The sequence below is a fragment of the Anolis carolinensis genome, chromosome 6 (assembly GCF_035594765.1).
Source record: "Anolis carolinensis isolate JA03-04 chromosome 6, rAnoCar3.1.pri, whole genome shotgun sequence".
NCBI lineage: Eukaryota > Metazoa > Chordata > Lepidosauria > Squamata > Dactyloidae > Anolis > Anolis carolinensis.
The window spans coordinates 63529447-63545966 of record NC_085846.1 but is presented as its reverse complement, the minus strand read 5'-3'; the positions used below and the strand labels follow the sequence as shown (position 1 = coordinate 63545966).

Sequence of the window (16520 nt, the reverse complement as noted above, 5' to 3'; positions counted from 1 at the left end):
TACCACAAAAACTTGAGGTACCTGCGATGATCAGGACGAACTAAAAAGGCGTAAAACATCTTGTGGATGTCTGCAATAACAGCAAACTCTTTCTCTCTAAATCTCAAGATGACTCCGAGCAAACTGTTTAAAAGATCTGGTCCCTTTAGCAAAACATTATTAAGAGAAATGCCTTGGCATGCGGCACTGGCATCGAATACAATTCGGACCTTGTTAGGCTTTTGGGGATGCGTGACTTTATGGAAAGGCAGGAACCAGTTTTCTTCATTGACCTCACTTTGATCAGAGACCTCGGCGTAGTTACTTTGGAACATGTCTTCCATAAAGCCAACGATTTGCTCCTTTACCTTGGGGTCTTTCTGCATCTTCTTCTTCAGTGACCAGAGTCTATTTTCTGCCACATGCCTGTTGTTTGGCAAAGTGGGTTTTTCTGCTTTAAAAGGCAGAGGGGCTATCCAATTTCCCTCGGGACTCCGGGAAACTTGAGAGTTCATGATCTCTAAAAACCTCTGTTCATCTTTGGAAAGCGCTGTAGTTTCATCCCTTTCGGAGACTTCAAAGATGGAAGAATACTCTGGTGTTATCCCCTGACAATAGACCGAGATATGACTCAAACAGCTATGCATTAGTGTGGGGCGACTGCCTTGAAGCACGTGCGCTTGACGAGTGCCCACCGACGATGGAGGGTGCATCCTATTTATGCACACCGGGCCTGTAACTGTCCAGCCTAGTGGTAGCAGCTGAGCAATGGGCGCCCCTGGAGGTCCCTTAACTTGGTCGTTCACATAGAACAAGTTCGGACAGTCCGCACCAAGCAGAAGGGCAATGTCCACATCTGGACGGAAAGCAGGTAAGGCGTTCTTCAGCTTTCGCAAGTGAGGATGGGCTTCCACGACTTCTCTGGTGACAATCTGCCTTTTGTTCCGGGGAATAGAGGAACACTCAATGAGGTCTGGTAACTCGAACAGTCTCTTCTGGTCACAAGAGGAGACAACAAAGCCGGATGCTATGCGACCCTGCAACTTCTTCTTCCCTACACAGGTGGACATGGTGTAGTCGACCGTCTGGGTTTTTATGTCAAACAGTTGGAAAAACTCTGGAGTCGCCAGGGAGGCGTCGCTTTGTGAATCCAAAGCCACGTAAAGTCTCTTTTTAAGCCAAGGTCTTCTGGCTGGATATACATCTGCTAGGCAGATGGGATGGCAGACTCTGAACTGGTGCACGTCAGAGCATAGTTCAGTACAGGCGACCGATGGAGCATCCTCCTGCATCCGTGACGCGGTCTGCATGTTGGTGGCTTCAGTAGATGACCCTTCTTTGGAAGACGTGTCCCCTTTGGCGCGGGAGACAGCGTCAGAGTTGTGCATCACGGTGCAATGCTTAAGGCTGTTACACCTTGCGCATTTGACGTCCTCTTTGCAGTTGGATGCAAAGTGAGGAGTAGCTCCACAGCACCTAAAACATATGCCCAGCTTCTGAACAATCTGTTGTCTTTCTTTATAAGGCTTCTTGCCAAATTCCCGGCAGTTGGCCAAACTGTGAGGCTTTTGGTGAATGGGGCAGAGCACCTCCTTCACCTCTGACTTGGATTCGTTGGCCCTGTGCTGAGTTTCAACAGCCTTAACACTAACCAGTCTTTTGGCCTCTCTGGATGGTTTTTTCTCCACTTTAGGTGCCTTCTCTGGCTGGGTCCCTTGGTATAAGGTGGGGAGGCCCGTCTGCGGATCATTCCTTTCTCTGGCCGCCCTGGTGATGAACTGGACCAAATGAGAAAATGGAGGGTATGCCTGGGAGTGGGCCTCCTTGTAGTTGAAGACCTCCTGTCCCCAGCGTTCTTGCAAAGTGAAGGGCAGCTTGGTCAAGATCTGCCTCTGGGACAGGTGCTGATCGAGGCACTTCAAACCGGGCAGTTCTGGATTCTCCTTGGCCGACTCTAATTCCGTAAGGAGATCGCTGAGGTCCCACAAGAGTTTGAAGTCTTTGAGTTTCAAAGCTGGGAACCTTTGGAGCTTGTCCATAAGAGATGCTTCAATCTCTGTGCTGGCCCCATACCTCTGCTGCAACCTGGCCCAGGCCTTTTCCAGGGCTTTGTCGGGATCGGCTACGTGGGCTGCGTAGATCTTCTTAACTTGTGAGGATGAGGCTGGGCCCAACCATGCAGCCAGAAGAGTCAGTTCTTCCTCAGGCAATAACTTTAAGTCTCTGATTGCTCTCTGGAAGGTGGCCTTCCAGAGAAGAAATTCCTCAGGCTTGTCCGAAAACTTTTCGACACCCTTGTCCTTAAGATCTCTTCTGGGGCTTCTGATGATGGAGACAAGCTGGGACTCTGGCGTCGAAGGGAACAATTGAGGAGTTTGCTGTTGTGGAGTGGACTCCCACCGTGCACCTTGCGTCAACCTTTGGCCTCTTGGAGGGATGACATCGACCACTGACGAATCGGTGGCTCCCTGTGCAGCTGTCTGTAAGGGCCAACTAGCACTTGGCCTTGAGGCCCTGATTGACTGACCTAGGGATTTAGCAGGAGGCACAGGTAGCTCGGGCAAGGGTGAGCTCCCCGCTATGACGCTCTGCTCTGCAGGAAACTCAAAAGTGACTTTGGGGCCCTGCTCTGGGTAAGGAGAGAAGTCTTCCTGTTCCTCATCCGAAAACTGGCTGTTTAAGCTATTAAGATGCACAAGCACCTTGGAAGAAGGGTCCTGCTTCGGCAACTGACTTACATTTTCTTCTGTGAGTGGCTCAATTAGGGCCTTGGCCAAAGTCTCAGCCCTTACCTTTTTGGCAGTAGCATCCATCCTTATTCTAAGCATTTCTATTTCACCTTGCCTTTGGGCCTGTTCCATTTGCATTTCGCTTTGTCTACGGGCCTGTTCTATTTGCAGTCGTTGCTCTTCTTCTTTAAAGGGAAGGGTGAGATCAGCTGCCTTAGCATCAGCCTCCGCCCCCGCTACCTTGCTCTTTAGCTCTAGACGTGCAGCCTCCTTAATGTGCAAGGCAGCTAGGGAAGAGATGGCACTCCCAGCAGCAGAAGACTTGCTAGAGTGGCTATGTTTAGATGATGCACACTCCCTTAGTTTAGATACCTGGCTAGAGCGGTTGGACTTAAGACTAAGTGCCACAGCAGGTGATTTTAAAAGATTGGTCTCATGGCTGCATAAGGAAGACTGATTTCCTTTTGGCTCAGACCTTAGATTAACAGATGGAGAACTAAATTCCAAGGCATCTAGAATTGCCCTCACCTTATTTTCTTTCTCATTAGTGTCAGCTAAGACACTCACTATTTCTAACTCTGAATCCTTGGCGTTAATGCGCTCGAGGACCTGGACTATCTTAGACACCAAACCCCTCCAAATACCGAAGGTCTCTTCAAGGTCTGTCTGTAATATGGATGGCACCCTTGTAATACCCAAGCTCTCAATTCTGTCCATTAATGTTACAATTCGCTCCCATGCCGAACCTAACCTCACATGGAGGAGCTCCTTTTCATCTATTAGATGGGCTAGCATCTTGGCTGAAGGGTGCTTTATCCTTTGGGGCCTTTCATTCCTACTTTCAGCCTCAGAAGGAGGTATACCATCTGCATCATCTTGAAATTGCATAGACATTATGTATTCTTAATAGCAAGTAAATTTACAACAAAGGCAAATGCAATATACCTGCAAGTAAATTTACAATAAAGGCAAATTCAATATATAATACAATTCACAGCACTTAACCATAGCAATATATATCACTAAGTAACTATACTTTACAAAGATTGTGACCTTTGGCGCCAGACTTTGGTGGGCAAGCTGCAAAATGCCAACTGACAGCAACTTGCCACTTGATACCTCCCTTGCCCGAGTGACGTAAACTGCCAAAATGGCGACTTCGCCAAATTTTCAAGCACCTCGTGCTCTGCGGCTCGAGGCCTGCCGCCGAAGGAGCACCGAGGCTGGCTTTGGAAAGGAGGAGAGAAAAGACGCCTCCTCCCCGCTGTGAAGGGAGGTCACCACCGCAGGTCGATGAGGCAGGTCACCACCGCAGGACGATGATGCAGGTCACCACCGCAGGACGATGAGGCAGGTCACCACCGCAGGACAATGAGGCAGGTCACCACCGCCAGGCGACCGTCCCGGCCGAGCGCTTCTGGACTCACCACCTCCGTGTAAGCCCAGGACCTACTGCTGGAGCTCCGCGGCTCGATGCCTGCCACCGAAGGAGCTCGGGGTAGATTGCTGGGTTTTGCACAGCCGTGCAATTGCAGAAACAGCCGCAGGGCTACGCGCACACACGCAAGCTGAAGAGCAGGATACTGCAGAGGCTGAAGAAATGGAGCCCCACTCTCTCACTTGCCTTTCGGCCTGGCAGCAAGCTTTCATTGCAACAGACCACAAAATCAAAGTCTCTATGGCCGTGCAGGCTAGCTCAAGCGGAAAACCGCTGATCGCCCTCAAAACTGTGCCGTCCGCCAGACAATAAAAAAAAACTATAAAGCTGAAACGTGCCGTCCTTTATCCGGGCGAACTGCAAATCCCTATAAGCTGTCCTAAAATATTGAACGACTGAGTCTGGAGAACTTCAAAAAAGGATGTTTATTCATACAAGGTTGTAAACCTGGCACAGATCTTAAAGTTGCAGAAAATGAAACAAATTTCCATAGGTTTTAGTTGCAGAATTATCCCTGGTTCCAGAAGGCAAAGGTGATTATAAAACCACTATACCCTAATCACGCTGTCTATATTAGAAGGAGAAACTCGTTCCTTCCCTATCTTTACAGCAAAGATTAGTTCTAGAAGCGATGGAATAACCCTGCTCCTCTAACTAGATTTCCTATTCCAGATCAGTATAATTCAATACTTATCTAATTTGGATAGGCTTAGATTGGCCTGGTTTTGAGGATGATTTGTCCCAGTTAGCCTTGCACAGCTCCAGCACGTTGGAAGACTATAGCCAGAATGAAACTCTAAAATGGAGACTAGACCCTGGTAAAAAGGGCGGTCCTAAGATGTTGTACTCTTTGACCAATCATTGCAAAGAAAACTGCAGCCAGCTCTTGCAGACTTCAAGCCACCTTTCCTGGGCTTTTGCAGCCAGAGGCTGAAACAAAATGCAAAGGAGGGAAAACAAACAAACGACCAATAAGTAAGGCAAACCATCGTCCTGGGGGACGGAACAGGTGTAGACTACACATTTCTGAACTAGCCTTTTGCTCTGATACTGTGGATGATGCAAATCCAGTTGAGCCCATGAAAGAACCAGAGATAGATTTGAAGATGCTCAAAATATGGTTGTTTCACTAATAGCAAAACCCGCTTAGACCAAACTAAGCTTAAGATGTTTCTGGACCAGGAACTCTTGAACCATTTATGAAAACCAGCAAATATAGCTCCACAAGTGTTGAAACATTGCTCACCTGCCACTATAAAGCTTCTTTATATGGGATTAGGTGGGAGGGCATCTTGTTCTTTACTTCACAAGGCAAAATGTTTGGGTGATTTCCATGTTTCCTAGGATTGTCAGAACATAACCTGGAGATAGCTCTTGTAGCTGTAATGGGTTTGTAGAAGAGGGGGATATTAGCAGAGGTTGCTTGTTGTGTGGTTGCAGGATAAGCAACACCTGCTGACATTCCCTTTTCAACACAACTGTTGTGTTGCCTTTGCCATTTTTCTATCCGGCAACCCTGATGGCACCCCTCTCTCTAGAACAGTAGTTCCCAACCTTTTTTTGACCAGGGCTCACTTTGACCAGGGCCCACTTTGACCAGGGATCACTTGACTGGGGACCACTCTCCAACATAAGTACCAAAAGGGCTGTGGATCAGTTTTTGGTCAACTTTAGATTCAGTTTGGTTATTTGGGGTGCTGATTCAGAAAATTGCATTTGATAGACCACATCAGCTCTAATTTCTGGTACAGAACATATGCCATCCAGTAGTTGCCATCTGCTCGTGCACAGAAAACCATATTTAATTATCTAGAGCTGATGTGGTCTGTGGAAAGGAACAGAAATAAAATAAATAAAATCAATAACTAAAGAGGAAAGTTCGCGGGCCAGATTTTCGTGCTCATGGTCCACTTCTGGGCCATGGCCTATAGGTTGGGAACCACTGTTCTAGAAGACTTTAAGCAAAATTATAGCATTTGAAGCAGAGAATACATTGTGAGCAAATATTTTTCATTATACAAGCTGTGCATTTCACTTTCCTGTGGCCACACAAACCATTACGAGTTGACTATTGCGGCCAGAATACTGAAATGTATAGACAGAAAGGGAGACAGAATAAATTGTCTTAACAAATTCTTCTTTTATTTGATGGAACAACTATAATAAGATTGTGACTTGTGAGTGCAGAAGCAGACAGGTCAATAATCTGCTTCCTAATTCATTCAGAATTATATTAGATCACTCCAAAGAAAGCAGCTTATTATAGTTAATCTTCAGCATTCATCTTTAATCTCTCTCTTTCATTAAAATCAGATGATGGCCAAGCTCACAGGGAAGGCAGTGATTCTCTCCTCCTCACATCGAAGTGGAGCATATTTTTAGATTTATATGGGATAAAACTTAATCTTACCACTCTTCTTTGAGAAAAGCAAGGAATAGAGAAGACTCGATGGCGCTGGAGATAGCTATCTTTCAGAATATGACAAACCTGGTTATGGTTTTGCAGTATATAAAATATGTTTGGTTTTGCAGTTTATAAAATGTATTTGCCCTCCAACCCTCCGAAATAATGAGACAAGACAAGTCAACTTGGGTTTAAAACTGGGCAACTTTATTGATAGTTACCTATTTAACTTTAATTTGGAACTAGGGCCAAAAATCCTTAGCCATCTAAGAATTTGGTAAGGCATAAGCCAATATCAGTAGTCATACCCGACCATCCATTAAGACTGAATTTAGGGCGAAACACCAGGTCCCCAGTCTATCTAAACCTGGATGACCTAAAGGGGAATGTTTTGGAGAGTTTTGCCTCCGAAACAAATGAGGTCAAAGTCTCCCATTCCAAGGCCATAATCGTTCACACTCGCCGGGGCTGTACAAACCCTAAGCGAGGATTCACGCCTCTGGCCAACACCAAAACAGAGTTGCCTTGTGGTGCACACCAAAACAAGAGATTCCCCTAAGCATTCCGCTGACCACCTAATTAAATGACCACACCTCCCAATTTACCACTCCACACAGTATAGGGTAGGCGAAAAACCCTGCCAGAACATGGGAGGGAAAAAATTCCTACCCGGCCCATCTAAGCGACCACACTACTGCTATACTGTTAGCGGCGGGCGGGTGGGTCGAAGCTCCAAAAGTGAGTGAACCAAGAGGCAGGCAGCTTCCTAGAAGCTCCGCCCCCTTCCAGAAGTCTCTCCTTCATTGGGAGGGGGCAAATCCACTTCCCTCCCCCAGCTGCGCGGGTGGGGGGAAGTTTATTGCCCTCCAACCCTCCAAAATAACGAGAGAAGACAAGTCAACTTGGGTTTAAAACTGGGCAACTTTATTGATAGTTACCTATTTAACTTTAATTTGGAACTAGGGCCAAAAATCCTTAGCCATCTAAGAATTTGGTAAGGCATAAGCCAATATCAGTGGTCATACCCGACCATCCATTAAGACTGAATTTAGGGTGAAACACCAGGTCCCCAGTCTATCTAAACCTGGATGACCTAAAGGGGAATGTTTTGGAGAGTTTTGCCTCCGAAACAAATGAGGTCAAAGTCTCCCATTCCAAGACCATAATCGTTCACCCTCGCCGGGGCTGTACAAACCCTAAGCGAGGATTCACACCTCTGGCCAACACCAAAACAGAGGTGCCTTGTGGTGCACACCAAAATAAGAGATTCCCCTAAGCATTCCGCCACAGTTCAGGAGCAAATGTCTATTTAGCTCCTGACCCCCACCAAATTCGCAAGAATTTCCCTAATTCCTTTCTGCAGGTCAGCTAAGAAAATTTGGTTGCCCAGTTCGGATAGATGGATCCCATCAGCCCGATACAAATTCGAATCATTGAACTTAATGTTGTCATGAGGGATACAATAACCTATGCCATTCTTTAAAACTTTTCGAAGGGCCTGATTGTACTAGAAATGATTGCTGACCATGCTAAGCCAGTTCGAGGCCAAACCTCTCAAAACTTGTGCATGTCATTCAAAAATTGCACAAACATGGCCATGACAAGCGTGCTAGAGGGAACACACTCCTTTACCTTGTGCATGCCAATCGAACCTGTACCAATAGGGCCATGACAAGCGTGTTAGAGGGAACACACTCCTTTAGCTTGTGCCTGCCAATCGAATCTGTAAAAACATGGCCATGACAAGCGTGTAAGAGGGAACACATTCCTTTACCTTGTGCATGCCATTCATAAACTTGTATAAAACAGGCCCCTGCCCATTGGCAGACCCAAATCATTAACAGCACAAAAAGGCCTCTTCCTCCCCTCCTCTCCACAAATGCCATGGAAGCGAGGCTGTGAAGTTGGCCGTAGGGACCCCTGTACGCCTGTCGCTCAGCTCAGTGTACGTAGCTGTGCCCACGAATCAGGACGCGACGTCTATTTGCCAACAGAACAGGTTCTGCAAAGACAAATCAGTGTAACTAACATAGCACATAACTTACGTATGCCCGATAGGCTCCAACCTTCTATTTCCTCAAGGCTTAACTTTACCCACTGAAAAATTCATTGCAACAGAGTGTAAGCGGCTCCGCTTCTAAAGAAATACGTACAAAATTTCTGGATCGTAATCCCCAAAATTCTTACCCCTTGAACGCCAAGGCCAAAATTGGTCTATTATCAGCGAAGCAACAGCTCTAAAATTAAGATGCTTCACGAAATTAATCGTCCTTCAAAGCTGCTTACTAAGTCAATAACCCGAAGGGCTCTAAAAAAGGGGTTGTGAAAACTGCCGCCTGTACCAACAAATATTTGAATTTAAATGCCCAATAGTTTCCTGGAACTCACGTAATGTGGCCTTGTTACGGGTAACGAATGCTTGAATCCTGTCTATTAAATTTACTACCTTCTTCCTGGGTAGGCTAGAAGCTTGCTGAACTGTATCAAGCTCGATCCCCAAAAAGGTCAATTTAGTAGCCGGGCCCTCTGTTTTTTCAGGAGCTAAGGGAACCCCTAACTGATTAGCCAATTCCTGAAAAGAATGCAAAAGAAATTCGCATTCTCCAGATCCTGACTTTCCAAAATAAAAATTATCCAAGTAATGCACAACCCCCGATAAACCCGATTTTGATTTAAGGGCCCACCAAAAAGGTGCTAAAAGATTCAAAAGCAGCACAAGAAACCGAACAGCCCATGGGAAGAGCCCTATCCACATAGTACAACCCGTTGAACTGAAAACCCAACTGTTCAAAATCCAGGGGGTGCACAGGGAGAAGTCGGAAAGCGGACTTGATGTCACACTTTGCCAACTCGGCTGCAGGCCCCCTCGCCCTGACCTTCTTAACTGCAGAATCAAAAGAAGTATAACGGACCGTACAAAAATAATCAGGGATCGCGTCATTCACTGACCCTCCCCTGTGATAGGAAAGATGGTGAATGAGTCGAAATTCCCCAGGTGCCTTCTTTGGAAAAATCCCTAGAGGCGAAACCCTTAATCTCGAAGTAGGGGGTGAATTAAATGGGCCAAGAACCCTACCCTCAGCGACTTCTTTATTGATTTTTTCCAGGACAACATCCTCCATGCCAATAACAGACTTCAGGTTCGGTGCTCGGAAAGGGGCTCTATGTCCCATTGCAGGAATCCTAACCCTCAAAAAACCCAGTGCACAGATAACTAGCTGCGCCCAAATTGGGATAATGAGATAACCACAATTCCAACTGAACTAGATTAATTGGGCTGGGCCCCTTTGGAAAACCCACCTCAGCCGAAACCCCTCTTTGGATCGTGGTTACCCTTTTCCCCACCCTTGCCAGGTTTTTCTTTACTGCAATTTTGGCAGAATGCTGCCCAGAGCAAATGGCACAAACTTGCTGTAATTTGCATCCCTTCCAAGAGCAAACTCCCTGAGAAGAATATTCCCAGCACAGCAAGCGTTGCTGGGGTTGCTGATGCTATGAATATTGAGGCTGGCAAAAGAAAAGCCCAGCTCTGTAATTTTGAATCGTGTGCCCACTGTCAGCCTTCGCACCCTTAATAGGACGTGCCGGAGTTGAAACTTCCAACCAAAGTTGATAATCAACCAGATCCCAATGCAAAGTTGGAGAGTGAGCCGCACAAAGTCTAAAGCGCTTGTCATACAAGAGCCAAGTGCTCCCTGTAAAATTTACATAGGCTGAATTGATAATGTTCATGTACTGAAACAAAGAATGGGCTCTGGAAGGGTAAGCCTTCACTAAAACCCTTCCATAGATTAAAAAAAACAAGAAAACCAGTTGCCCCAGTTCTGGTCCACTTTGCGTTTTTTCATAATTTCTTTTTTTTCATTGCCCAAATCATCATTTTCTTTTTTATCAAGTTCCCTGAAATAGAGGGTAAAAATATCGATATATTCATTTTTCAAAATTTTATTAATTGTCTTTTGGGCCAAATGAGAGCCCAAAGCCATAGCACTAAGGCTATCAGGGGCAGGCAAAGGCCAATCAGCCGTGCCCCAAAAACACAATGAGTTCTCAATAGTAGGTGTTGAATCCAAAGAGGATACCACCAAACTTGGTGCTTCAACCACCGGAGCCATGATAACTAATTGCGTGCCACTGGTTGACAAAACAGGCTCAGCAGGTGCTTGGGTTGTGCTCAGATCTTGAGGATCCGCCACTCCCCAGGGGAAAGTGTGTGCATCCCCTTTACCTAAAACTGTTGCAACACTTCTCGTCTCCACTGCTGCCGCCGGAGTAGATGGAACAGCTTCTGCGGCCACCGGCGTTGATGTAACCAAGCTCTCATCAGTGACAGGCACCCCGGTTCGCCTTTCCCTTTCTAAGGCAGAAATATGGGAAAATAAGGACTTTATTAGCACAGTGTTACTGCCCCCACAAGACTTCTGCGCTTCAGAAGCAGCAGCCGCTGCTTTCTCTCTTTCCAGCGACTCAATGCGGGCAACCAGCACTTTCAACAACCGTGCTGAATCTTCTTCCTCGTCTGCCGGAATACTTGGTGGAGCAGGGCGCTTTGCAGAAACTTTCTTCGCAGGGCCCTCGCCCTTCGGCCCCCCTATGTACTTCTTTGGTGGCATACTGTAAAATAAGAAAACCAGTAAGACCAAATAATGTTCCAAGATTATAGATTCAATGAAGGAAACAGTAGGGGGGGGGTGGTTGGGAGAGGCTGAGCCAATTTCTAACCATTTCAAAGCCAAAGAACCAGAGTTGTCCACGGACCCCACCAGAGTCACAAGACCAACCACACATCAATTTGATTATAATTACCAATATATAATATAAATCAATAAATATATCAATGCATATAAATAGAATAATTAATTCATTAAAGTATTACCAAATTAATTGAAGCACAAATCATCCATTTATAAAAATACATATAATTATAAATATTATCCAAAATATATGTACATATAAACATATTTAAAATGGATATCATCTTATAATCAATTCATCCATCAATCAATCCAAATTTATTGCTGCAGTAATTAATATAGCTAGGCATAACCCCAATGAATTAATGCTATCAATGAATTTATAACTTACAAATGCATTTGATTGCAATCCCTAACTAAACTACCCATTGCCCCAAATAAAAATGGCCACCGTGCAGACAAAATGGCCGTTTGCCCAAACTAAACATTGCCGCCGTCACACAAACCAAGTAATGGCTTAAAACAAAATGGTGGACAAGCCACTCCCTAAATGGCTTCAATGCCCTTAACAAAGATGGCCGACGAGTTAAAAATGGCCACCGCTAAGTATAACTAGCATTCCCACAACTAAAATGGCCGCCCGTCCATTTGATATATAATCCCTTAATAAAGATGGCCGCCGAGCCTAATCCAGCTGCTGGAGCCAGGAATTAAAATGGCTGCCATGCCCTTAAACAAAATGGCGACCAATATGGCTGCCTGCATAAAAGCGCGGGGAAAAAGACAGCAAAAAGGGGCGCGAAATTCAAATGCAACACCAGTCCCTAACTGCCATCCAGATCTGCCCAGCAACAAGCCAGAAACGCTAAACTACAACCGCTATCCAAATCTGCCTAGCAACACCTCTCCCAAGTGTTACCCTTTAAAATGGCAAAATTGCATCACAACCACTCCTAAATCTGCCCGGCAACACCTCGACGAAATCAAACCTCAAAATGGCGACCACTAAATTCATATCTTCCAATACATAACGAACCATAGACCGTAACAATCAAACCAGTTTAAACTCATTCACTCAAACCACCCTTAAATAAAACCAGTGAAAATAAAGACCAGTCATCCCATAATCCTAAAAAACTAAAGCCCCGGCTAGATCGCCCAATCAGCCAGGACAATCCCCGGGACAACATAAAGAAGGAAAGGAGGAACGGAGATGAGGCGCGCGGACTCTGCGCGCACCCACCTCCGCCCCAAGCCTTCAAGAAAGAAGGGGGAATGAAGAACTTAAACTTTAAAAGATAAATTAGTTGCTGTCGAGTGAGAAGCCCAGAGGCAGCCAAGGCTAACCCTGGCTCCCCTGCCTCAGCCTCTCACCAGCCCCATACAGACCTCGAAGCTGTAGTACAAACAGATGAAAAAAGGGGAATTCTCCCTCGACGCTCTCTCTCCTGGACCTCAGCACCAAGGGACAGGAGCTCCCACTTTTGGATCCTCTCATGTCGAAGCTCCAAAAGTGCTTCCCCCTTCCAGAAGTCTCTCCTTCGTTGGGAGGGGGCAAATCCACTTCCCTCCCCCAGCTGCGCGGGTGGGGGGAAGTTTATTATATGTAGGAGAGAATGAAGCCTAACTGTAGTGCAGAACAAGGCATGCTGCAGACAAGCTCAATTTTGCATTCTGCTACCATTTTTATTGAGAGAGGTATTATCTGATTCTATACAACTTTGTTGAAATATATGTGAAGAGCTGTTTGTACATGATTACAAGATTTTTGGTTCTGTAATTTTTTTTGGTGAGTTCTATAGATGGGATCAGTAGTTCAATTCTTTTCTGAAATACACATCACCAAAGACTGCTGTACTTCTTTGAACTGCTAAGCATACTTGTAACGGCAAGACTATTTCTTAAATGAGAAGGCATTGACTACATTTCTGTGTGCTTGGTTTGGTTTGATGCTTGGCAAAATGACCTTCCAGCCAAACAAAAATACTTGGTAACATTTAACATACATTTGCTTTGTTTGCCTTTTCATGAACAGAATGGAGATCTTTATATTTGAGCCGATAGGAATTATTGTTAACTGAGGCAAATTGTACTTTAAGTGGTGCCATCATCACACTGCGTGGTCTAAGGCCACTCTTAGCAGGAGCAGAGTAGCTCTCCAAAGCAGCAGGACTGGCTTACCACATTTACAGGAAATGTTTAATGCCATGAACTAAGGCAGGGCCAGGAATTACTGTATCAATTCATCTGATTTTGGACTGCTAATTCCAGTATTGCTCACCATAGATTATGCTGACTAGGAAACAGTAGTTTATTTATTTATTTATTACATCACTTCTACCCCGCCCTTCTCACCCATCAGGGGACTCAGCAACAACTCGAGGGATGTCCCATTCCCTCCTCATAAGCAAGACTGAGGAGATGTTTTTCCCCCATTTGAGGATTGAATTCCATTTCTGAGTTGTAAACAGCCCTCTGTGTCCACAGCTTTTGCATGCATGCATTCAGCCAACCATGATTTGTAAAGATTCCAAAACTTTGTTGTATGTCGAGCACTAAGTTGATGTGTAGACTATTTCACAAATCCACAGGCTCTCTCTGTCACTTGATTCAGTAGTTTGTCATTTTATATAACCTTTGTATTATGCCATTGTAAATAGTGGGACCTGAGCATCAATGAATTTTGGTCTCCACAAGGGGTATTGGAACCAAACTGCAGTGGATATTGAAGATTTCTGAGTAGTTTCAGGCACAGGAAAGTCATTATAAATTCCACAGGAGAATAAAAGAACTTGGGAAACATCTACAACACAGCATTATTGTTCCCATGTCCTTGGAGGCTATAGGAGGTTTTGCAGTTTCTTTGATGCAATTGCAAAAGATAGCAATGCCCCATTAAAATGCTCATGTGAATCCTGTATAGTCCAAAGTTTCTTAAACCTGGGATCCTAACCTCATTTTGGGTCACCCTCAGTATGAACAACTTCAGAAGCTTCAAGGGTAGGCAAAACGATCAGATGTTTCTTGGAGCAAGAGTAGGGCTTATTCAGGGCATATAGTTATCTTACAAACAAATGGCATCCCTTAGAATAATGGTTTTGTAGTTCACCGTACTTCTATCAGCTAGCATCAGCTCGTGGCCTGTCTGGCCAATGAGAAATTTACACCTTTTTGTCTTCGATATATATAGTCAAAAGGCATGGGCTCTGCTCAGTTTGCACAGTTTCCTGTTGCCTAAATAAGGAGATATCACACAAAAAGCACCCTCTGGCCATGTGTTGACCAGTCCATGGAACTGGCCAATCGCAGAGCAAAGGGCTCTTTGTGGTTGGGAACCTGCACCATCTTTTCTTAACCAGGCAAACCCAGCAAAGTGGAGGCCAAAAGTTTCAATTTTCAATTTAAGATTCTCACTGCAACTATATATAGGGGTCATGGTGTGTTTCATTATGGCTTGAAAAATTTGTTCTACATCCTGCATTAGCCAAGATTTAATTAATTTAATCTTTAATAAATTATAAAATTATAAGTCTCCCAAAGAACTGTTCAAAAATAAATTTCTTTGAGATGTATTTCACTATGTAACAAAATTTGAAATATTTTCTGTCCCTGATTTAAAATGTTATTTCCTGTTTAATTGTGTGATACTTACTTTGAAAGTAGTTATACTCCAGAAACTTCATTTTTGAGGCTGCCACAAAACTATGTTGAATTGGTTGAGACTCTATCAGATATTCATCAAAAAACTATAGCAAAATCTGGTGCAGGATGTCCTGCAAAAACAAAAATTTTACAGTTTAATAAACCTTTTCCATGTTTTTACGATAGAACCAATTAGGAAATGACATTTATAACCCAGGAACAAAAATTGTAATTCACAGAGTTATCAGTAAATGCTTGATTTGTATCTCTATTTTATATACCACCTACATACCCATGCAAAAATTTCTCCATCAAAGTGGGGCCACGAGAGGAAAATGTTTAAGAAACCTATAGTCAATACACCTTGCCTATATCTGGTGTACAGAATCACCAACTAAATTGACTTAACAGTAGTTCTATTTACCACTGAATCTAACATGATGTTTAGGATAGCTCTTTGTAAAGAAGGTTCCTATTAAAGGAGCATTGAACAGTATGGAAAGTTTGAGGGGAGGCTGTTGTTTTGATCCTTTAGTCTCACTTTTCAGAGCTGTCAGTATTATGTGATGGCAAGAAGATGTTAAATTAGCTGAAAATCATTTAAATCCACAAAGTCATAGCAAACCACTGGTTTGATGGCATGCCAAATGTAATTAAACCAAGCTTGGATGCTTTCATATCTAGCCAGAGCCTCCTTCAAGACAAGTTTGCGCCACTGTTCTTTTGAAGTTGTTTTTATTGAAAAACTTGTTGTTGAGAAATAACTGTAATATCTAGGATGTCAGATCAGCTGCCTCACTAATATTACCCAGTAAGTACCAAAACTACAAGGTCAGGGTCCAAATCAAATCACCATCCAGGGAGAGGCAGATGTTGACATATTATTATTAAAAACCCTGCTCTGAAGTCGTTTCAGCTTTTAGGTGTGAGTCCGCAAACAACAGCCAGCTTTCAATTGTTTGACAGCTCATACTTGTAGAACATTCTAGAGCTGATCTATGACAATTATGAAAGAAAATACACACTGCTGTCCAGAAAAGATAAAAATTGTTATTTTGGATTATCCTTGATAAAAGTAATATTCAGCTTGAAATGTTTCATTTTTTTGAGGTTGACAACTATCAGAATCCCCATGTCAGCATGGCCAATGGAAGCTGCCAAATAAATATCTTCTTCATTTTGATACTCAGTTCCATACAACAAATTAGCTATGCCTGTGGACTAGTTGCATAAAAAATCATTTTCTGGGAATATAGTCAACATATATATTTTTTACAAAAGAGTGATTGGATCACTAAAATATCATTAAATTAACTTCAGGCTTGGTGTTACATAACATGAGATGGGAGAAACAAACATTTGAAAAAAAAATCTCAGCCGTACAAGGTTTTTCCTTTGAAACCATCAGATTGAGATTCTAGAGTTGAAGAATCAGTCTCCTTCACATGACACAGTTATGACATTTTGATGCCACTTTAATTGCCATGGAATCCTGTGGATCTGATGAGGTTTTAAGAATTCTCTATGAGAAAGCTCCAGAACAAAGTCCAAGTTTTGTAGGACACAACCAAGGCAGTTAAAATGGTATGAAAATCCTTTAATTGTAGTGTGAAAGAGATTGGTTTTAGGCTATA

The 16520-nt window shown here is 44.0% G+C and overlaps 1 long non-coding RNA gene across 1 annotated transcript; it reads right to left on the bottom strand.

Annotated features, from left to right (window-relative positions):
* Nucleotides 1–6735: 6735 nt before the first annotated feature.
* Nucleotides 6736–13389, bottom strand: LOC134292374 (uncharacterized). Its single transcript, XR_009999611.1, has 2 exons — nt 10779–13389; nt 6736–8552 (listed from the first exon to the last, which is right to left on the bottom strand). It is a non-coding gene; the product is annotated as an uncharacterized LOC134292374 (long non-coding RNA).
* Between the last annotated feature and the right edge of the window lie 3131 nt (nt 13390–16520).